The 24865-nt window shown below is 43.4% G+C and overlaps 1 protein-coding gene across 1 annotated transcript in view; it reads left to right on the top strand.

Annotated features, from left to right (window-relative positions):
- The first annotated feature begins 15655 nt into the window (after window positions 1-15655).
- Window positions 15656-24865, top strand: part of ELOVL5 (ELOVL fatty acid elongase 5) — a 71389-nt gene continuing 62179 nt past the window's right edge. Inside the window, exon 1 of the mRNA XM_060788276.2 lies at window positions 15656-15908. The gene's annotated coding sequence lies outside the window, so the exon portion shown is untranslated. The remainder of the gene's footprint in view (window positions 15909-24865) is intronic.

Here is a 24865-nt window from a genome sequence, read left to right as displayed (position 1 = left end):
ACTTTATTTATATTCTGCCCTATCACCCTGAGAACACATATACAGAAAATATTCAATGCTGTTATACAATTAACAAAGACAGACAGTACATAAACAGAGGTAAAAGTTTCCCATCGTTTTCAATTTCGGGCATCTGGAGGCTGTGCTCGACTCTGGCCACGGGGAAGTTATGTCCATCTTCCATGCCGAGGAGCTTTATTGTCCTTAGATGTTCTCTCAATAAAATCGCCAGCATGTTCACCTTTTATTACTTCACCGCCAAAGTGGTAACTTAGTTATCTACACACCTTGCTGTTTTCTATCTGCCAGGTGAGCAGAAGCTGGACTGATTGTGGGAACTCACCCCAACTCGGGCTTGAACTGTCAAGACATTCTGAGTCCCCCCTCGGGGGTAGAGAAGTGATGAGGTAAAAATACCATAAATAAATAAATAAATAAATAAATAAATAAATAAATAAAATCGGCAAGATTTTCCACAGCTGACAGTTTAACCTGCTGTGCTAGAGCCCGGGCCATTGGGTTTTAGCACATTACATTATGTTACATTATGTTATATGTAACATAATATACATGATCCTGATGTTAATATACAGAATCTATAATGAATCTAAGGAGCTCCTGGTGGCACAGTGGGTTAAAGTGCTGAGCTGCTGAACTTACAGACCAGAAAGGTCACAGGTTCGAATCTGGGGAGCAGCATGAGGTCCGCTGTCAGCCCCAGCTTCTGCCAACCTAACAGTTCAAAAACATGCAAATGTGAGTAGATCAATAGTTACCTCTCCAGCAGGAAGGTAGCAGTGCTCCATGCAGTCATGCCAGCCACATGTCTATAGACAACGCCAGGTCTTCGGCTTAGAAAAGGGGATGAGCACCAACCCACAGAGTCGGACATGACTGGACTTAATGTCAGGGGAAGCCTTTACCTTTTTATAATGAATCTGCTATGATTACATACCACAAAATTCTACTATTTTGGTGAAGCCTAGAACTGCCTGGCTGACAATTTTAAATACTCCTTTCCAAAATGCAAATCCCATGATTTCAAAGGATGTCACCATGACAGTTCAAGCAGAATAATATTCACACCATAATTACTTGGGGAAATATTATACAGCAGTATAACGTTATACAGTAATTGTGCAACATGAAGTAGCTTATTGTCTATTAATCAAAGTTTCAATCCTCTACCTCTTGACTGTATGGAGGACCAAGCGAAGATGGTAGGACTTTCTGAGCATAAAGTATTCAGTGTTTAGTTAAACTGGTATACTACCTCCCACAGCAAACAATTATTTTGTACAGACTGCAACTCCTAGGACACTTTAGCCAGAATAGAAGCCTGGCAATCCAAAAAAAATGAACTTTTCCAAGTTCTAATGGGATTTTGTTTAGAAAACAGCTTCCCATTGCCTCAGCATGATGGTCCATATACCCAAAAAAGAAAATTAATTTTACTTTGCAAGCCTTTCCCACATACCAACTGTCATATAATCTACAGGAAATAGTTGTTTTAATTGTGCCCATGATGATTTTTCATTCCTCCGTTGTGTAAACTGGCTGGGTCACACTATACAATTATCGAAGTATGGTCCCAGAAAACAACTCACAATTTACTAAACTGAGAAATAATAGGATATAGTTCACACCACTATTTTGCAGGTTCTGTTTGATTCTCACTCCAGTTACCACCCCTTAAATCTACTGGTATGGAGGCAGTCAGTGTTACAGTCTAAAGTAGTGATTCCCAACCTTTTTTTCACCAGGGACCTCTCTACAACATTAGTACCAAAAGTGTTACAAATCTGTTTTAGGTCAACCTTAGATTGGGTGTTGTTATTTGGGGTGCTGGTTCAGAAAATTGCACTGAATATACCACATCCCCTCTAGTTTCTGATACAGAACATATGCCATCCAGTAGTCGCCATCTGCTCACTCAAAGAAAGCCTTATTTAATTAGCCTCAGCACTATAAGAGAGTTTTGTGAGACCAGTCACTCTTGTTGCAACAGTGTAGTAATGGTGAGGCCACGGACCATATTTTAGTTCTTGCGAGCACTGATGGTCCACGGACCACAGGTTGGGAACCACTGGTTTAAAGGTTGGACTACAACTCTAGCTCATGATCTAATTCTATTTTAGTCTTCATTGGGTTTTGAATATTAATTGCAAATAGTACTTTTTTGCCACTTTGAGTCCTGTTAAGAGAGAAAAGTGACATATAAATCAATATAATAATAGTAAAAATAATAACTCTGAAGACCAGTGTTCGAATCCCTGCTCAGCATGGAAATCCACATGAAAGCCACATATTCCCAGCCTCAGAGGATGGAAAGGCAAATTCCCACTTTTCTCCTGAACAAATCTTGCAAAGAAAACTCCATGTTAGGTTTGCCTTAGGATTACTATAAGTCAGAAACAACAAATAACAAGGCTAGACATCTTATGGCCCTCTCATTTTTGCTGGACACTTAAATCCCATCAGCCCGCAAAACCAATGGTGAAGGACAATGGAGAATACAATGTAAGAGCATTTGTGGAGGACCACAGGTTTCCCACCTCTGCTCTCTGTTGTTGGAAACTCTCTTCCAAGCACATTATTTTCCTTGCGAAATCCTATGGCAACATTAAATTGTGAACTATTGGGAACTTTGTTAGTGTGTGCAAAACGTAAAGCCTTGGGTGAATATGCAATCTGTAATACAAGATATGACACATGAATATATTCAAGAAAGGAGATCTCTTCCTACAGATTTATTTAAAGTTTGAACTTTGAACTTTTACACACCCCAAAAAGAGTCTCCAAACAACCTGAAAATCCACAAAACATATTAAATTTTTCTTGAAAACATGCCAGGACTTGTACAGATCACATTTTCAGTTGTTTCCTTGTATATTAACAGAACCGTGTGTTATGAGTTGTTTTGTTGCCCCAGCACTCAGAAGGATTGGCTTCTGCTTCCCTAAATGGTGGTCATTCCATTCTGTTTGAAGACAGCCGCAGTGTTGCTTTTTATTTGTGCCTGGAAAAAAGAATGCCCAGTGCAAGCACTGCAATGGTAAATGTTTCTTCCCGGCTAATGGAATTTAAAGCAGGGCCCTCGTCAAAGTTTCAAGACACAAACACATTGAGAGTCATTAAGAAAAAGACAGTCCTGGACACAGACTGACTGGTGGCTTCATGTGTCTGAACCAGCACTTTGAACAGGCCCTGGAAAGTCATTGGCAGTTGAGGCAGCCAGTAAAATGTTCACCTTGATAAGCTTCCCGTAATTGACAGGAGATAAGTTTCCTTTCAACTCTTTTAGACCTTCCAAAATTTCACAGACGAAAACTGGGACATAAATGGCCAAGCTACATCAGAGAAAGGCCAAGACATTATGAATGAGGAAGAACATACAGAGACACCGTAGCAGTTTGGTTTTGCCTGAGTCTACTGGGAAGGGCGAGACTTCCTCCCACCTCTGTTTTTCCTCAATCTGAATTAACTGAGTGCAAACTAGTTTTGCATTCAGAACCCACTTTGCAGGAATTTGAAGTAAGTGGGGGACAGAGTCAGGAAAGTGGGAAGAGAGCAGAGAACCTGGGACATTTTAGAAGCAGCTCAAAAAGAGGAGGACAGATGATCAACTGGGATTGTCCCAAAACGAGAAGGTTGGAAGATGGTTGTTGTTGTTGAAAGATATTTATTTCTTATACTTATTTATTTCTTATACTTGTATACCGCTGTTTCTCAGCCTGACCGGCGACTCAACGCGGTTTACAACAAGATAAAATCCACAACAATATACAATGTAAAACCACAAAGGCATAAAATACAATATTAATGTAACAATAAACAACACCATACATCTCATAACTAAAATCATGATCCAGTTCGTCGTCCGATTTTCCAATTCCTGTAATCATCACATTGGTTGCACTGTTTAACCGAATGCTCGTTCAAACATCCAGGTTTTTAATCTTCTACGAAACACCATCAGCGAGGGGGCTGATCTTACCTCCATGGGGATATGCTCTCCTTTTCTTTGTTTCAGGGCGAGTGTGGCCTCCACATAATGCTGGACAGCAATTTCCACCAGCCAAAGCCAGCATAGCCATCTGTGATGGATCCCATTCCAGACTGGTCCCACAGTCCCAACTCTTGGGCATCTTTCATTCCCTACTAATCGTGTTCTGGGTTGGGTACCTGGACCTCTGGGTGAGCCCCAGTAGATGCATTGTAGTACACGTTTCACTATGGTAAATGTGACCAGGTTCTATAGAGACAGTTAGAGATAGTTAAAGAAAGAACAACTGGTAGAAATTAATTTTGACGAAGAAAACACGTTAATCTCTGTTCAGCCACAGCATTTCAAAAACCTCTATCAGTCCTCCCTTCTAACTGAATATTCTGTCTCTGTTACAAACCTCTCTGCTCCTATCCATCTCAAGTCAAAACCCTATCTCTAGGTCCATTTGCCCTATATAAGTAACATATTTTGACACCACTTTAACTGCCATGGTTCCAGGCTATGGAATTCTAGGATTTCTAGCTTGTTGAGGAATCATCATTCTTTGGCAGATAAAACTGAGGACTTTGTGAAACTACAAGTTCCATGGCTTCCTAGCACTGAGACATGGTGGTTAAAGTAGAATGTGTCCAGAGGAGGGCGACTAAAATGATCAAGGATCTGGAGAACAAGCACTATGAGGAGTGGCTTAAAGAGCTGGGCATGTTTAGCCTGCAGAAGAGAAGGCTGAGAGGAGACATAAGAGCCATGTATAGATATGTGAGAGGAAGTCATAGGGAGGAGGGAGCAAGCTTGTTTTCTGCTGCCCTGGAGACTAGGACATGGAACAATGGCTTCAAACTACAAGAAAAGATATTCCATCTGAACATTAGGAAGAACTTCCTGACTGTGAGAGCTGTTCAGCACTGGAACTCTCTGCCCCGGAATGTGGTGAAGGCTCCTTTTTTGGAGGCTTTTAAACAGAGGCTGGATGGCCATCTGTCAGGGGTGCTTTGAATGCGATTTTCCTGCTTCTTGGCAGGGGGTTGGACTGGATGACCCATGAGGTCTCTTCCAACTCTACGATTCTACGATTCTAAGTGGTGTCAAACTGCATTAATTCTACAGTGTAGATGTACCCTTGGCTTTCTCCAACAAGCTTCAGATTGGTATACTTTCTCCTATTAAGTCTCTTTTCACAGCCTTTTCTGAGCTGTATTGGCTTGCACCAACCAAGCATACCCTGTTCCTCCCTTTACACTGCAATGGCCCCCAACCTTTTTTTGACTAGGGACCACTCTCTAACATAGTACAAAAAGGGTTACAAATCAGTTTTTGGTCAACTTTAGATTTGGTTTTGTTATTTGGGGTGCTGATTCAGAAAATTGCATTGGATAGATCACATCAGCTCTGGTTTCTGGTACAGAACATATGCCACCCAGTAGTCACCATCTGTTCACTCATAGAAAACCATATTTAATAAGCCTCGGCACTATAAGAGGGTTTTGCGAGACCAGTGGCTCTTGTTGCAACGGTGTAGTAACGGTGAGGCTGTGGGCCATATTTTCGTTCTTGCTGGCCACTGGCAGTCCACAGACCACAGGTTAGGAACCACTGCTTTACAACATCAAACAGCATCTCCATGACCACGCAACCTTTGTCACAAGTTGGGTAAAATATTGAGAAAAATTGAAATGTGAGAATTCACTGCAATGGTTTTTGGACATTGATCCGTCAGATATTTTAACAACAGTTCCCAGAAGTCCTAGCCAATAAGTCTGATGGCCAGGAATCCTGGCTGTGAAAGTCCAAAGTTCTGGAGGGGCCTTACATGAAAGAAATAAAAGGAATGACCCGATATAAAAAAAGCAAAATTACACAGATCATTGCATCAGTCAGGTAAGCAAACTCTTCTGTGCCTTTATTGCAATACAAAGTCCAGTCTCTCAGCCTGGTTCTGGATGTTCCTTAGCATCGTGGCAAATTTTAAATGCACTCATGATAAGAAATCTGGCAGTCCCTCCTGAAGGCACCCATTATGCCAATCTTATATCCCCATGAAGAAACCAAACTGGAGAAAATTATGTCAATAGCTAAGCATACTGGGAATTTTATTTTCCACCACAAAATGAGGCTAAAGTCTAGTCTGAAGTAGAACCAATGGAGCACGTACAAAAGCCGACTTATCAAATTCCATTGATAAAATTTATCTACTTCAGTTGTAATTTCAATTTGGATTTAGGTTGGAGGCCTTTTGTAAAGCAAAGGGGTCTCAATTTCCCATTCAAGTCCATACCATTCTCTAAAGCACTGGTTCTCAACCTTTGGGTCCCCAGGTGTTTTGGCCTACAACTCCCAGAAATCCCAGCCAATTTACTAGCTGTTAGGATTTTTGGGAGTTGAAGACCAAAACATCTGGGGACCACACGTTGAGAGCCACTGCTCTAAAGTATTTCCCTTAATAATAGAGCTTGCTGCTGATACCAGTGCACCTGCTGCTGTGCCTTCAGGTCATTTCAGATTTATGGAGACCTTATGGTAAACTTATGATGGGGTTTTCTGGGGCTGAGAGTGTGTGACTCACCGAAGGACACCCAGTCAGTTTCCATGGTTGGGCAGGGAATTGAACCCTTGATTCCAGAGACATAGGGTCAGCTATACTGTAGAATTAATTCATTTTAACACCACTTTAATTACCGTGGATCAAGGGAGTTGTAGTTTTACAAGGTATTTGGCCAAAGTGTGGTGGCGACTACAGACCAGACTAAAGATCACAGAAACCCATAGCATTGATCCATGGAAGTCAAAGTGACATCAAACTGCATTAATTCCACAGTGTAGCTGGATGCAGAGTAGAATGCTGAAACCACTCCATCACAATGCGAGTTGATAATTTCTTTATTTTTTATTGTCGTGTCAGGAGTGACTTGAGAAACTGCAAGTTCTTAATAATACATCTCTGTTGAGGGAGGGAAAAACCCCACTCCATTCCCTTACTACTGTGAGTACAGCCAGGAATAGGGAAGCCTGAGGCAGGCCTGTAGCCAGGATTTTGATTAGGGGGGGGGGGGCTGAGTCTGAGAGAAAGAGGGTCTACCCTAGCAAACCTTTTGTATCGTTACCCCAATACCCCCATGGGATATATTCAGCATGGTGATCAGATCATGATATGAATAAACGTAACAGTTTAAATAATGTACCAGTAAGGCCTTCTCGTGGACTACCATGAGAATTGGGGGGGGGGGGGGGGCTGAAGCCCCTCAAGCACCCCCCCCCCCCCCCGGGCTACATGCCTGGCCTGAGGGGACTGTGTCACCTTTGTAGTCACATTCTGTGACAAATGAGCTTCCAAGGGTTATTTCTTTCTTCTGCTCAAAAATAAAAAAACGTGTATCCTGTCGATGAAAGCATCATATAAATAACTGTGAATTGAGGACATAAGTTGTGCCCTAAATCATTTGCCTTTTCCTGTAAAAGACACATCCAACTGAACCTTATTTGCAAGTTGCAAAGTGTCCGCAGGCTGCCCTGGAAATCCTCATTACAACAAATGCCGGGTTCCTTAACAAAGTGCTCTGTGATGATCAGGCCAATCCGATACAGAATCTGGCAGACAAAACCTGGACTTGCACCAAAGTGTCATTTAACATCCCAGAGCCGGGGAGACGGGATTGAGAGAGTCTGCCTAGGAAGTGACTCTGAAGGGCACTTCATAATTGCAGCGCTAATGGAAATGCTCCATCAGTAGTAATTTATTTCACATTTCTGAAGAGTCTCCAAAATAAGCCAAATGACTTCACTGCAAATACCCATACTGAAGGTCGCAGTGTTTTAAATGCTCTTTTACTCACACCAAATAACAGGGAGGGCAAAGAAAGCAAGGTTTTTGGACCAGCCTCATTTCACAAGTAAATCCTCATCCACAATCATCTGTTATGGTTAATGTGCATGTTGAATTATTGCTTAAGTGATCAGGGCTGCATCTATACTATGCAGTTTGATACCACTTCAACTGCCATGGCTCAATGCCATAGAATCATGAGAGTTGTATTTTGGTGAGGCACCACCACTTTTGGGCAGAGAAAGCTACAAACCTTGTAGAATGACATCTCCCATGATTCAATAGCATGGAACCACGGCAGTTAAGGTGGTGTCAAAGTGCATTAATTCTACTGTGTAAATACACCCTAAGTCTTTTGCTTTTAGTATATTTGTTGTATTTTAATTCTGTTTTTATCACACAGTTACTGTTTAATTGTTTTTTAACTTTTGTATTGCACTTGTCTAGTGTGGATTGTTAGCTGCTTTGAGTTCCCAAGTGGGAAAAGGTGGGGTATATAGAGTATATATATATATATATATATATATATATATATATATATAGGGTCCCGTGAGGGAGAAAAGCGGGACATAAATAATGATGATGATGATGATGATGATTATTATTATTATTATTATTATTATTATTAGATACATAACAAGATTAGTACACAACAAACAAGATCACTATGCTGGGCTTTTGTATTTGATCACATGTCAGACACTTCCCAAGTGTCTAGGACTGTGTGATGTATCGGCAAATAATGTATGCAGATCTGAGTAAGGTGGCCTTTTGCAGCTGACCAATGGTAATTTTGTCAGTGCTGATTGTTTTTAAGTGCAGCCCAAGATCTTTAGGCATTGCACCCAGAGTGCCCATCACCACTGCAATCACTTTTACTGGCTTCTGCCAGACTCTTTGCAATTCTATCTTTCAATCCTCATATCGTGTCAGCTTTTCCAGTTGCTTCTTGTCAATCCTGCTGTCGCCTGGGATTGTAATACCAACGATCCATACCTGTTTCTCTTCCAAGATTGTGAAGTGAGGAGTATTGTGCTCGAAAACTCTGTTAGTCTGAATTTTGAAGTCCCAGAGTAGTTTTATGTGTTCATTTTCCGTAACTTTTTCAGGCTTGGGATCCCACCTGTTCTTTGTCACAGGCAGATGGTACTTGTGGCATAAGTTCCAATGGATCATCTGAGCAACAGTGTTGTGCCTCTGCTTGTAGTCCATCTGTGCATTTTCCTGCAGCAGCTGAGTATGTGATCCATTGTTTCATCTGCTTCCTTGCAGATTCTACACTTGGAATCCATCGTCGACTTTTCAATACTGGCTTTGATGGCATTGGTTCTAATGGCTTGTTCTTGGGCTGCAAGAATCAGGCCCTCCATCTAGTTTTTCCAAGTTCCATTTGTGAGCCACAGTCATGTTTTTTCCTTGTCAATTTTTCCCAGGAACTGTCCATGGAGAGCCTTCTTTTGCCAGTTTTCTCTTCTGCTCTGCGTTTTATTTTTACAGCGTTCACTCTTTGTCTATTGCAATTTAAGCAGTTTTCTACTATTGACTTCCATCAATGTTAGTTCTTGATTGCCTTTTACATAATCTGCCAGTGCATGTTTCTCTTCTTCTACCATTTGTTTCCCTTGCAGAAGCTCTCTGCCTCCTGATTTTTCTGGGCAGGCAAAGTCTGTTGACATCGCTACGTGGGTGTAATGAGTAGCATCAGTTTCATGTTTTTCTATCCAGATGATGATGATGATCATCATCACCATCATCATTAAAGATAATAATAATAATAATACATTCAAGTGATTAAAATATGATGATGATGATGATAATAATAATAATAATAATAATAATAATAATACATTCCATCAAGTGATTAAAAGTCAATTAAGGGCAGGACGCAGGCAATCTTGCCCATTTAACCACAATTTATGGGTAATATGTGGAACATCATTCTTCACAGCAGTCCCATTGCTAGGGAACTCCTGTTCAGGCTTGCTTTTGTTCAGGCATTACTATTCAGGTCCTTTTCCAGCATTAATTGCACATTAAGTGGTGAGCAGAAGTTTAGGCAAGTTTAAGTGAGGCTTAGAAGACTGATTTTACATAAGCGCCCTGTGCCCTACTTTTGCCATCTCCCCCTTCATCCCCTTCTTTGACCTGGGATGGCCTGTGGGGCAAGCGAGAGACTTTGGCCCTTGGATTTCATTGGACTTGGCAAGGTCTTTGTAACCTGATTTTTCTTTTTTCAAGAAAAGCCAGGTTCACAAAATGTTTTCTTTGCAGCTTTGCACTGAAGATTGTAATCTCTCATCAACCCACTTGGGTGGTAGGGAGCCAGACATACAAAAGTCATTACTTTTGTGGCTTCAGCTCTCAAAACTGGACAACATAGGGTGCCTCTACACTGTAGAATTACCATAATGCAGTTTGACTCCACTTTAGCTACCATGGTTCAACAAGATCTGTAACTTGGTAATCCATCAGAACTCTTTGGAAGAAAAGGCAAAAGATCCAGCTGGAATGTGTCCAGAGGAGGGTGACTAAAACGAACAAAGGTCTGGAGAACAAGCCCTATGAGGAGCGGCTTAAAGAGCTAGGAATGTTAAACCTGCAGAAGAGAAGGCTGAGAGGAGACATGATGAGGGCCATGTATAGATATGTGAGGGAAAATCATAAGGAGGAAGGAGCAAGCTTGTTTTCTGCTGCCCTGGAGACTAAGACTCGGAACAATGGCTTCAAACTACAAGAAAGGAGATTCTATCTGAACATTAGGAAGAACTTCCTGACTTGGAGAGCTGTTCAGCAGTGGAACTCTATGTCCTGGAGTGTGGTGGAGGCTCCTTCTTTGGAAGCTTTTGAGCAGAGGCTGGATAGCTAGAAAAATCAGGTTACAAAGACCTTGCCAATTCCAATGAAATCCAAGGGATGTCCAGAGGAGGGTGACTAAAACAATCAAGGGTCTGGAGAACAAGCCCTATGAGGAGTGGCTTAAAGAGCTGGGCATGTTGAGCCTGCAGAAGAGAAGGCTGAGAGGAGACATGATGAGGGCCATGTATAGATACATGAGGGGAAGGAGGAAGAGCAATCTTGGAGACTAGAGCTGCTGCCTTGGAGACTAGGACGCGGTCAATGGCTTCAAACTACAGGAAAGGAGATTCTACCTGAGCATTAGGAAGAACTTCCTGATTGTGAGAGCTGTTCAGCAGTGGAACTCTCTGCCCCAGAGTGTGGAGGAGGCTCCTTCTTTGGAAGCTTTTAAGCAGACGCTGGATGACCATCTGTTGGGGGTGCTTTGAATGTGATTTTCCTGCTTCTTGGCAGGGGGTTGGACTGGATGGCCCACGAGGTCTCTTCCAACGCTATGATTTCAAACTACAGCTCACATGATTCCTTAGCATTAAGCTATAACAGTTAAAGTGGGGCCAAACTGCATTAATTCCACACTGTAGATGTCCCCTGAGAGTTGAATTTAAAAAATCCAACCTTTCCAAGAATTGGGTCCACATCTGTTGTATTGTCCCTGGATGGGAAACAGATCTTCAAGTCATTCTGTCCTTTAATGAATCTGAATTGTGCTGTTTAGTTATTGCTCTGACCATTGGACATTGTCAGACAGCAACACAGGAAGTCACCAGGCAAATTATTCACCCACTTTGTTGGCTGGCAATGGGTTCTAGCAGCCCTGGCAAAGGTATTTCCCAAACCTTGGGACATTGTCTTTAAAATGTAGCTGGTTATAATCTTGATTCCCCTCAAAAACAATTAAATGTTTTAGAAAATATTTCTTTTTTGCTATTTCTCAGAATGTACTTGATTACCTGTAGTACAAAATGTACTATTCTCTCTCCTCACTGTGTTACTGCTTCAGTATCTGTCATACAGTATGAATCACAGTGCAAGCCAGCACTAGAACCATGTGATCTTCCTCCTCCACCATTTAGTGCAGCCTCACTCCAAATTATGCAAATGTTTATGCAATACAATTACATTGCAAAAAGAGTTGGGGTATTCCTCTTTCAGTTACAATGTGATACAGTCTTATGTTACTGTCGAAGGCTTTCATGGCTGGAATCACTGGGTTGCTGTGAGTTTTCTGGGCTGTATGGCCATGTTCCAGAAGCATTATCTCCTGACATTTTGCCTACATCTATGGCAGGCATCCTCAGAAATTGTAAGGTCTGTTGGAAACTAGGCAAGTGAGGTTTTATATGTTTCCAACAGACCACACAACTTCTGAGGATGTCTGCCATAGATGTGGGCAAAACATCAGGAGAGAATGATTCTGGAACATGGCCATACAGCCCGGAAAACTCACAGCAACCCAGTCTTCTGTTAGTTATTGGATGACCAATAAATTGCAATTAGCTAATTATTTATAGCTAGTTAATCACCACCTCAGAAGCTATACTCACTGTCTTGGTGACTTTCATTTCAGTATGGCTGAGAATGTGGTCTGGGTCTTCTTCCAGGCTTTTAAAGACCCATCCTAGAAAAGATGCTGAGTCCTGTTCTCAAACCAGGTTCAGCACATTGGATAGAATCATTAAAATTCAGATTAAACCCTAGAGTGGATTCACTGTAGCAATAGTAATAGTAATAATAATAATAGGATTTAAAGATAGAACTGCAAATACTCTGGCACAAGTCAGTAAAGGTGGTCCCAGTGGTGATCGGCACACTGGGTACAGTGCCTAAAGACCTTGGCCTGCACTTAAAAACAATAAGAGCTGACAAAATTACCATCTGTCCGCTGCAAAAGGCCACTCTCCTTGGATCTGCATGCATTATTCGCCAATACATCACACAGTCCTAGATACTTGGGAAGTGTCCGACACGTGATCAAATACAAAAGCCAACATAGTGGTCTTGTTTGCTGTGTACTAATTTTGTTGTATATCTAATAATAATAATAATAATAATAATAATAATAATAATAATAAATTTTATTTACCATGCCTCAAGGTGGGTCACAACACAGTTAAAAACACTCAAATACTATAAAAATTCAACAAACACATGTTGAAATTCATTTCTATAAAAAATACAGATCAAAGCAATGATGTGGAGCCACAAGTGTGCCACACTGCCAACTTATAATTTCAAGTAAAAGTGCCGGGATGGAAGCTGGGATCTTCTGCCTACAGACTACTTGAAAGAAACTTCACATTTTCCTCTTCCCGTTTTCAACATTAGCGCCAACACTTCATTTGGGCACCCAACACATTGTGATTTCTTTTTGGATGAATGACTTTGGGTTTTATTGTCACGAATGCTGTTCCTGATCAAGTTTCCCCAACTGGTGATCTTTAAAAATATGTATGCTTTTCCAGCCCATCAATTCCTCTTGCTCTTCTGCTTGGATTGTTCTATGCAAGTCAAAAAGTTTGCATAATTTAAAAAGAAAGTGGAAGGAGGAGAGAAAAAACCCATGGAGTGACCAATCCCCTTTCCCTTCCCTGTGCCATCTTTGCTAAAGAGTCTGAGAGTGCATCTATGCTGCAGAATGGATGTACTTTAAAATACCTTTAAAACTACTCTTTAAAAACCTCACAGCCTCCCAAAATCCCACTCTCATCTTCCCCAAGCAGCCTGCCTGTCTTCATGCCTGGTGACTCCATGTTTTTGCCCTCCCTGCCTGAGATGCTGGGGCCTCACCATACTAGAACTCCCAGGATTCTATAGTACTGAGTTCAAGTAAGGTCAAGAAATAGCTTCCTAAGCTCCACAGAGACACTCACAGGTACATCTCAGCAAGCGAGAGTCCAAAAGTGGCAGGCTAAAACCCAGAACCTCAATCAATGGCTGATACAGAATGAGAACCCCCCCTCCCCTTGAGCATTTTGGGTGACTTGAAAGGTGCTGAACAGACGGCACCACAAAATCCATTAATCCTAATGCATATATGCACCCTTGTACACTGCCATGTAAAATCCAGATTATCTAGCAATGCAGACTCATATAATCTGGATTTTATATGGCTGGGTAGATGGGGTCCAGGGTTGGATCTACACTGCCCTGTATTCCAGGATCTGATCCCAGATCATCTGGTTTGAACTGGATTATGTCAGGGAACTTCCACACAGCCATATAATCCAGAATATCAAGGCAGATAATCCACATTATCTGTTTTGAACTGGATAATCTGAGTCCACACAACTATACAATCCAGTTCAAAGTAGGTAATATGGATTTTATACAGCTGTGTGGAAGAGGCCTGGGGACCCTTCCAGACAGGCCCTATATCCCAGGATCTGATCCCAGGTTTTCTATATCTGGCAGTGAGGACTCATATAATCCAGTTTAAAGCAGAAAACCTGGGATCCGATCCTAGGATATGGGGCCTGTCCGGATGAACCCGTTGTCTACACTGTAAGATAATCTGGGGCTCCATACACACATCTGAATAAAATCCCACATGATGTGCTTTGAACTGGAATATATGGCAGTGTGGACCCAGATATCCCAGTTCAAAGCAGATATTGTGGAATTTTCTGCCTTGAAATTCTGGGATATAGGGCTGTGTGGAAGGGCCCTCAGATAACTCAGTTCAAAGCAGATATTGTGGATTGTCTGCCTTGATATTCTGAGTTATATGGCTGTGTGAAAGGCCCCTACATTTAATATCAAGGCAGAAAATCCCACATTATTTATTTCCGGTATTTCTATCCCGTTCCTTCTCAACCCCTGAAGGGGGACTCAGGATGGCTTACATTTGGCAGCAATTCAATGCCACTACGTATAACGCAACAATACAATAACAATTAAAACAATAAGTAAAACATTCATTAAAACAGTAAAAAGCAATATTAATAGCCATATCAGCATTCCAGTCAATTTCATATCCAAAGTGTCTGTTGTCCAAAAGCCTGGTCCCAGAACCACGACTTCAATTTCTTCCTAAATGACAGGAGGGACGGAGGCTGGAGCCGATCTTACCTCAGTGGGAAGCAAGTTCCACAGGCGGGGGGCCACATCCAAGAAGGTCCTGTCTCTCATCCCCGCCAGACATATTTGCGACGCTGGCGGGAGGGAGAGCAGGGCCTCCCTGGATGATCTTAAACTGCGAGGCTGGATGTAGAGGGAGATGTGTTCGGACAAGTAGGCTGGTCCAGAACCGTATATTATCTGCTTTGAACTGGATGATATGGCAGTGTGGACTCATATAGCAGATATTGTGGGATTTTCGGCCTTGATAAATATAGCCATGTATAAATATGTGAGAGGAAGCCACAGGGAGGAGGGAGCAAGCTTGTTTTCTGCTTCCTTGGAGACTAGGACACAGAATACTTCAAACTACAAGAAAGGAGCTTCCATCTGAACATGAGGAAGAACTTCCTGACTGTGAGAGCTGTTCAGCCGTGGAACTCTCTGCCCCTGAGTGTGGTGGGGGCGCCTTCTTTGGAGGTTTTTAAACAGAGGCTAGATGGCCATCTGTCAGGGGTGATTTGAATGCAATATTCCTGCTTTTTGGCAGGGGGTGGACTGGATGGCCCATGAGGTCTCTTCCAACTCTATGATTTTATGATATTCTGAGACACAGAGCTGTGTGGAAGAGGGCTTTGAGTCGACACCACTTGCACTGCCATGGCTCAAGCCTGGGATTTGTAGTTCGTTGGGGGACAGGGGAGACTACAGAGTTTGCAAGGCAGTTGCTATGATCCCATTGCACTGAGCCAGTTCAAAGCGCTTCTCAGGCGGCATTCCTTTTACACTGTGTAGACAGAGGCATCCTCTTTCCGTTTTCGCCCTCCTCCCCCTCCCCCTCCCTTTCTTCTGTGACGTCACGATTCCTCCCTCCCTCCCCCTTTCCCCCGCTCCCCTCCGGCGCTCTTCCGATCCGTCTCCAGCTCCCCCCTCCTGTGGTGACGTCACAATCAGCCCACAATTTGGCTTCCCCTCCCCGCCAGCGCTCCTTTTCTCCTTCTCCTTCTCCTTTTCCTTCCTTTTTTTCCTTCCCGCCCCCTTTCGGCCCCCTTCTTTCTTTCTTCCTTCCTTCCTTCCTCCCTTTCCCCGCCTCTGCGGCGGGACCCAGCCGGCTCTGCCTCGGTCTTCTTTCCTTGGGGCAGCCCTTCAGGAGGAGGCACCGGAGAGGTAAGCAGAGGGCTGCCTTCCCCGCGGGGAGCACCACAGCTGGCCTTATAAGTAAGGGGAGGGAAAGGAGGGGAGCGCGCCTCGCCCTGCCTGCCTGCCTGCCTGCCTTGGCTTCCCAGGGCGGGGAAGGGCTTCTCCCCCTTCTTCTCCTTCTCCTTCTCCTTCCCCGTTATGGCTGCAGGCGAGTTTGGAGAAAAAGGGGAAAGAAAAGCCGGCATCGCGAGGCAACAAGTCTCCTCTTGGCATTGGCTGTAAGAGGAGGAGGAAGAGAAGGAGGAGGAGGGCAAGGAGTTGCAAGCCGGGCAGAGAGAGAGAAAGAGGGAACTTGTGGGAGTTGCAAGCCCAAAACACCTGGAGAGAGGGCCCAGGTTGGCCCAGGCCGGGTGGAGATGCTCCTTGGCGTGCACTCATGCCTCGTGTTGCCACAACGAGGAGGAGAAAGAGGAGGGAAGTCCCCTTGCAAGAGGAAGCTGCCGGGTAGAAGGACACCCACGAGTTACACATATTACAATACTGTTAAGGCTGCACATAAAAGCTACACAGCCTTCCCAAATCTGTTGGGTGGTTCTAGGGGGGTTCCTCTCCAAGATGCTGAGCCCCTTCTCTTGTCAAATGCACATATTGCAATGCCTTGAAGACTGCACATAAAGCAGCACAGCCTCCCCAAATCTGTTGGGTGTTTGTAGGGGGGTTCCTCTCCCAAGATGCTGAGCCCCTTCCCTTGTTAAAGCAGCAACAACTCTCTTGACTGACCCATGGCACCACCTCAATGCGAATGGGTGGGTGACATCAGGCACTGGGCAAACTTTCTAACTTAGGGGTCGCATGCTAGCACTCCCTACTAGGAGGGCTGGCTGCCCAGTGATAGAAGGAAGGAAGGAATTGAGAAGGAAGGAAGGACAGAGGCAAGGATGGAAAGAGAAAGAGGGAGAGAGGGAAGGAAGGCAAAAGGGAAAGAAGGAAGGACAGAAGGCAAGGATGGAAGGAGAAAGAGGGAGGAGAGAGGGAAAGAAGGAAAGGGAAAAGGGAAGGAAGGGAAGGATGGAAGGAGAAAGGCAAAAGGGAAGGAGGAAGAGGGAGGTAAGGAGGAAGGAAAGGCAAAAGGGTGGAAGGGAAGGATGGAAGGCGAAAGAGGGAGAGAGGGAAAGAAGGAAAGGCAAAAGGGAGGGAAGGAGGAAGAGGGAAGGAGGAAGGAAAGAGAAGGAAGGAAAGGGTGAAAGGGAAGGATAGATGAGTGGATGGATGGAAGGGAAGGTGAAAGGAAAGACAAGGAAAGAAAGATGAAAGGGTGGAAGGAAATGGAGGGAGGGGAGGAAAGAAAGAGAAGGAAGGAAAGACAGGAGGGAAGGAAGGAAGGAAAGACGAAAGAGTAGAAGGGAAGGAAAAAGAAGGAGGAAGGAAAGAGAGAAGGAAGGATAGGATGGTGAGAGAGAGGAGAGACTGAAAAAAGAGCCCAAAGGGCCACATCTGGGCCTGGGTTTGCCCATACCTGGGTTACATTCATCTCCATTTTATTCTTTTTCATTAAGTTCAAAGAGGCACCCTGTCTAGTTAGTTCTCCTTCCGATTTTTTATCCAGACTCTAGGACAAATAGTAAACTGGACAGAGAGGGACATGGGGTGATGTCTGCACTGTGGAATTAACACAGTTTGGCCTCACTTGAACTGCCCTGGCTCAGTGCTCATAGGATTTGTAGTTTGGTGAGGCCCCAGCCAGCAGAAGTCCTTGCCAAACTACAACTCCCAGGATCCCATAGTACTGAGCCTTAGCCTTAGGTCAACTGTTAATACACAATGGAATTTGTAGTTTGGTAAGGTCCAAGCCCTCCTTGGCAGAGAAGGCAGAAGGCCTTGTCAAACTACAACTCCCAGGAACCCATAGCACTAAGGTCAAGTGGGGTCAAACTGTTAATTCTTAATGAGATTTGTAGTTTGGTGAGGCCCTGGCCCTCTTTGGCAGAGAAGGTGGAAGGCCATGTCAAACTGTAACTCCCAGGATCTCATAGCACTGAGATTTTAGCAGGTCAAGTGGGGTAAAACTGCGTTAATCCCACAGTGTAGCTGTGCCCTTAGAGCCCTTCCAGACAGGCCCAATAAATATCCCAGGATCTGATCCCAGGTTTTCTGATTATCCCAGATTATCTGGCAGTGGGGACTCCTATAATCCAGTTTAATGCAGAAAACATGGGATCAGATAGTGGTATGTCTGGAAAGGTCCTTAGTTACTGTTTGTTAGCTGGCTCCCCCCCCCCCCCCTTTTGCAGGAAAATGGGCGTCTCCCTTCCACAGGAAGGATGCAAAGGCTTTGGCGGTTTAAAGCGAAGCCTCTTGGCTTCTTTCTTCCAGGCAGCTCCTTCAGCAAGAGCCAGGCCAATGTGCCGCTCTCCCAGAAAACTTTCCCATTCAAAAGACAGATTAAAGCTGTAGTTTTGGGAATGGTGTCTTGAGTTTATGCCCCATTGAGTACAGTGGGATTTACTTTCAAGTAAGCATGCAGCTAAATCAGGCACGGACAAACTTGGACCCTCCAGGTGTTTTGGACTTCAACTCCCACAATCCCTAACAGCCTCAGGCCCCTTCCTTTTCCCCTTCAGCTGCTTAAGCAATTCACTATTGGGGTTTATTAATTCATTCCTGACCCAATTTGTAGCTTGTTCAAGAGACAGAAAGATGAGAGAGAGGACGTAAGAGCCAGATACAGTTCCCAAGGTGAGGTGGGGAGTTAGAAATCTCCAGGAGTTTTTGTTGTATCCTTCAGAAGAAGGAAAACTGCCTGATGTAATCAGTTGCTTCCTTCCAGACTTTCTTCCCTACTTCCTATAGGAAAGAATACAACTTTATTAATGTTGCAGCATTGTTTTTATCTGACTTCCCCCAGGAGGGAGTGTCTTTGTTTCATAGGGTTTCTCACTCCAGCTTGATTTTGGTGATGTGCTGCCTCTGATTATAAAGAAACCTCCCAAATAACTATGGCATCGACATTTATGTTCAAGAAGTAGGTGGGAATCCACCTACTCCATGCAGTCATACTGGCCATATGACCTTGGAGGCATCTACGGACAATGCCAGCTCTTTGGCTTAGAAATGGAGATGAGCACCACCCCCCCAGAGTCAGACACGACTAGGCTTAATGTCAAGGGGAAACCTTTACCTTAGGTGGGAATCACTGATGGGCAGTTAGAGGAGAATCATAGTGCCCCTTTGCTCTTAGGAAAACCAGGAGAGATGCATAGCACATAACTATATGGGTGGATAGGCATCAACCAAACATTGCCCTCAGAGCAAGTGGGAAGAGAATAGCGTAAAGTCTTGTTTTTTTAAATAGGGGCTTTATGCTCGGTAGGACCCCCTGGTGGTGCAGCAGGTTAAACTGCTGAGCTGCTGAACTTGTTGATCTAAAGGTAGATGGTTTAAATATGGGGAGCAGGATGTGCTCCTGCTGTTAGCTCCAGCTTCTGCCAACCTAGCAGTTCGAAAGTATGCAAATGTAAGTAGATCAGTAGGTACCGCATCGGCGGGAAGGTAACAGCACTCCATGCAGTCATGCTGGCCACATGACATAGGAGGTGTCTATGGACAACTGCGGCTCTTCAGCTTAGAAATTTTAGATGAGCACCGCCCTCTAGAGTCAGAAATGACTAGACTTAATGTCAGGGGAAGCCTTTCCCTTTCCCTTATGCTTGCCACTGTTTCGAAGGTTTTATTAACCACTTTTCCTCAGTTCCTACTAATGCATTAGGAATGTTTAAATATGAAACATCTAGCTTCTTGTGTGAAAATATACTCTGTTTTGCTCTGTTGTGATAACCTCTAATCTGTGAGCTTCGTGGCTCGTAGACTTTGGAGCACACGAGATTCTGTATCCCAGAGATCACCTTTGGGGTGATGTGGAAAGGCAACACCACAGCTAAGTCAGCAAGGAGGTTTGATCTCCGAAGACACAAGATCCTTCCTTCTTTCCTTCCCAGAGTGAAATATGCTGACTGTACAGCAGCACCTGGAAGGAGAGGGCGGCAAGGTTTGTGTATCAAAGCCCCTTGCAAGTCGATCTTTTGTTCTGGCCACACTAAGGATGACCCTGATGTAGCGGCCGCTGAGCTTGGAGCGGGTACAAATTGCAACTGAGTTGAAAGAGAAGAAAAGGTGTTGCAAAGGGAGACTAGCAGAGCAACAGCCTTCCCTGGCAATTAATCAATCCAAATGTTGCACGTAAACTGCTGTGCATGAATAGCACCAATCACTTTCTTGTGACATCACAGATTCAGTTACAATGTCACTCTTTCCAGTCAATGTCCCTTCTTCCCACATCACATCATTCAGGCACGCTGTCTGGAAAAGCTTGTAGTGACTTCCTTGGGAGAGGAATATATTGCATTCCCATCTCTCCATCATTTGGGGAAGGCTGAGGAAGCCTGTGTGTGTGTGTGCTTTCCAAGTTGTCCATCAACTTATTATGACCCCAAGAATTTTTTAGCGTTTTCTTAGGTAAGGAATAGTCAAAGGTAGTTTGTCAGTTCCACCTGAAACATAGGAGACTATATCACCCATTATTCATTGGTTCTCCCATCCAAATACTAACTAGGGCTGTCCCTACTTAGCTTCCAAGAGCAGATAGGATTTGCACACTTGTTTTTAAGACTGAAGTTTAGACAAGAAGGGAAAACCAACCCAGTGCAACTGAGGCCCCTTCCGCACAGCGGAATAAAATCCCACATTATCTTCTTTGAACTGGAATATACTTACTTACTCGTTGTCTGAGGATGATGGTCCTCCAAGATCAGTGTACTGGCGGTGGGTCCGTAGGTGACTGTGGAGCCCTATTCTTGATTTGCATCTTCTCCCGCAGTGAGGGCATTGGTTTCCAGGTGGAAGGTGGTCCCAGTCAGGGTTGGCTTGATGCGCCTTCCTCTTGGCACATTTCTCTCTTTCGCCCTCCATTTGTGCCTCTTCAAGTTCTACAGCACTGCTGGTCACAGCTGACCTCCAGCTGGAGCACTCAAGGGCCAGGGCTTTCCAGTTCTCAGTGTCTATACCAGAGTTTTTAAGGTTGACTTTGAGCCCATCTTTAAATCTCTTTTCCTGTCCTCCAACATTCCGTTTTCCATTCTTGAGTTCGGAGTAGAGCAACTGCTTTGGGAGACTGTGGTCAGGCATCCGGACAACATGGCCAGTCTAGCGGAGTTCATGGCGGAGAACTATCGCTTCAGTGCTGGTAGTCTTTGCTTCTTCCAGCACACCTCTCGCAGGGGTATAGCAGGGTTGGGAGGACAATAGCTTTATAAACAAGCACCTTGGTATCCCTACGGATGTCCTGGTCCTCAAACACTCTTTGCTTCATTCAGAAAAATGCTGCACTCGCAGAGCTCAAGCAGTGTTGGATTTCAGTGTCAGTATTGACTTTTGTGGAGAGGTGGCTGCCAAGGTAGCGGAAATGATCAACATTATCTAATGTTACACCATTAAGTTGTATTTCTGGCATTTGAGAGGGATTGGCTGGTGACTGCTGAAAGAGCACATTGGTTTTCCTAATGTTTAATGGGAAGCCGAGCTTCTTGTATGCTTCTTCGAAGGTGTTTAGGGTGGCTTGTAGGTCTTTTTCTGGGTGTCTTCTGAGAGAGGTAGTAGGCGGTTTGCAAGGATTCTTGTGAGGATTTTCCCAGCGGAGGTTAGAATGGAGATACCTCAATAGTTTCCACAGTCTGGAATATATGGCAGTGTGGACTCAGATAACCCAGTTCAAAGCAGATATTGTGGGATTTTCTGCCTTAAGATTCTGGGATATAGGGCTGTGTGGAAGAGCCCTGAGTCAGTTCTCACTGGTTGCTGTGGTAGACTTGGTTCATGTTCTGCATGGCATGGCATAGTGACAAGGTGATAGGGGAGCCTTTACCTCTGAATAACTGCCAGCTTTCCCCTGTGGGATATGGGTGACGAAGTGGCACACAATTGCAATAGACATCACTGCATTTGTAGTGAATGCATTGGTTGGATATGTTGGTTTGGCAACTGCAAGCTTGCTCTTGGGCTCTTTGATTCCACATTTGTGCCTCAATTTCATATTTGTTCCATTCTGAAGTCAATATTGTGAAATTTTATATATTGGTAACAGATGATATCCTCAATGGGACAAAACTGCTCCAGGCAGATCTATTGAATTTTGGGCTCCTCTACTGTGTCTAAGGGCCCTTCCACTCAACCCAATATCTCTATATAACTCTATATCTGTTTTTATCTCCATAGCTTTGCAATTTCTGGAAATGTTGGGCATACTTATATTGTGCATTTAGTATATGTGATGTTGCTCATGCCATGTGCATGTTTCATAATAGCACAAGGCAGTGGAATTTAAAAAAGAGTCTCCATAGAAAATGTAACTATAGACCCTTGCCTGGTTTATGTTAATACTAATTGATTATCTCTAGTCGTGTGCCCATATCTTGCCCTTTTCTTGTATCATTGTTATTCACAAAATTCAGAGTACTATTCAGCTTTTGATCATGGCAATCTTGTAGATTAGGAAAGACTAGTTCACAGTCAAACCAGAAACGGTCATGACTTTGTGTTTGCAAATTCTTATTTGCTGAGGGATTCAGATATTGGGAGTGGAGTAGGGCACTTATTTGAGAAGTCAGTCATGAAGAGAGAGGCATACGTAAGTCCTCCAGAACCCCAACAAATACCTCCCTGGTGTTGCTTTTCTCTAGCTGGTCTCTAAAATTGGAAAACTTTCACATGGCTGCTCGGAAGTGAGTATTAAATATATATAAATGATAAAACTTTTTTTTCTTTTCCTTGTATACACTAGCAAAGGTCTCATGCTGGTGTGGGTCGTAACCATTTTGAATTGACCCCATCTACACTGTCTTATAAACCAGTTTCTGAATCCAGATTATCTGCTTCGAACTGGATTATATGGCAGTGTAGACTAATATAATCCAGTTCAAAGCAGATAATCTGGATTATATGGCAGTGCAAATCCAGCCTCAGTGTTCATTTACCATTACCAAAAATGTGTTTGGTAATGGTATGCATCAAGGCAGTGGTACATTGCTTGATATTTCCCTTTCCCCTCCCCTTTGTGTCTGTGGTATGGTTTCCCATCTACATCCATCATGTATTGACTTTCCTGATTTAGACTTAACCATGATTATTTTGGACTGAAAGAGTAGGTCTCCACTACTGATCATAAGTGGCTATAAGGAAATGCAATGTGATGCTTTGAAACTGAAGAGTGGTCCATCTTGAATGGGAACATTTGGAATCCATGTGCAATCAATCTTAAGTGATCTGTTTTGATTTTGCTTCAGAAGTTTCCATCTTGTTGTCAAAAGACAATGAGTCCATGTTAACTGCTGGTATATATCCTTGAAAACAAATTATCTATATGTTTCCTTTCCTATCAGTGTGCAGAAATAACATTTCCTGCATTTCGGTGATACAGCTTAGCATATAATTACTACCTTGATTGGAATATTTTATGTATATTATTGAATATGCTGATTACACTTTGTTAAGAAAATTTGAAAAATGTTCTGTCCCTGTTGAAAGTGTTATTCTTGTTTAATTGTGGGCTACTTACTCTCAAAGTAGTTGTTATATTCCGGAAACTTTGTTTCTGTGGCTGTCATAATGAAAACTCTGTTGAATTGGTTGAGACTCAATGAAGGAAAAACTATAACAAGGTTGTAGGTTTTTTCGGGCTATATGGCCATGTTCTAGAGGCATTCTCTCCTGACATTTCACCTGCATCTATGGCAAGCATCCTCAGAGGTAGTGAGGATCAAAATGTGCTGCAGGATGGCCTGCAAAAACTACACTTTTGCAGTTTAATAAACCTTTCCCATGTTTTTATAATTGAACCAATTAGGAAATAACTTTTATAGCCCAGGAACAAAAATCATGTTACATAGTATTATCAGAGTTCCTTACTAACATTCCTAGTAGTTTCTACTTGAGGGCTTATTGTTGATGCCCCATCTACACTAACCATATAATCCAGTTCCAGAATGCAGATTAACTGCATTGAACTGGATTGTATGAGTGTACACTGCCCAGTAGTCCAGTTCAATGTAATTATTCTGCACTCTGAAGCTGGATTATAAGGCAGTGTCAATAGGCCTGAGTTGTTCCCTTTTTTTTTGTCACTACTAGTGTCACTAGCAAGCCTCCCTGGTGGCACTGAGCTGCTGAACTTACTGACTGAAAGGTCGGTAGTTTGAATCCGGGAAGCAGGGTGAGTTCCCACTGTTAGGTATAGCTTTTGCCAACCAAGCAGCTTGAAAACATGCAAATGTGAGTAGATCAAAAGGTATCACTTCGGCAGGAAGGTAACAGTGTTTCATGCAATCATGCTGGTCACATGAGGTGTCTACGGACAATGTTGGCTCTTGAGATGAGCACTGCCCTCCCAGAGTCGGACACAACTAGACCTAATGTCAGGGGAAACCTTTGCCTTTACTTACTAGTGTCACTGTGGAATTAATCAAATTTGATTCCACTTTAACTCCAATGGCTCAATGCTATGGAATCATGGGAGTTGTAGTTTTAGAAGAACTTTAGCCCACCATGCTAAAGGTGGCTGGTGCCTCCCCAAACTACAAATCCCAGAATTCTATAGCATTGTCAGTTTGAGTGTGGCCACTCTACATTAATTCTACAGTGGAGATGCACTCTATAAACTTGACAATTCTACAATGCAGTGTGGTGGCTCCCCTGGGCATGGTCTTGGGTTATTGTCAAAGCTTGGAAAAGATGGTTCTTTAATACCATCCATCCACCAAATCCTCCAGTAAATATAGCTACTTGATTAGGCAGGCTGGGAGGTTCTCTTTTTGCACTAACAGGCTCAAATAGTTGGCATTCTTGGAAGGGATTGTGCAGGTCATGCAATGCATCTCTCTGCTCATTGCAAGGAATCTTAGATCTTCAGCATCTCTGACAGAGGAGAGTTCAGCCTC

This window comes from Anolis sagrei, chromosome 1 (genome assembly GCF_037176765.1).
Source record: "Anolis sagrei isolate rAnoSag1 chromosome 1, rAnoSag1.mat, whole genome shotgun sequence".
Taxonomy (NCBI): domain Eukaryota; kingdom Metazoa; phylum Chordata; class Lepidosauria; order Squamata; family Dactyloidae; genus Anolis; species Anolis sagrei.
This window is presented reverse-complemented; position numbering and strand designations above follow the sequence as displayed.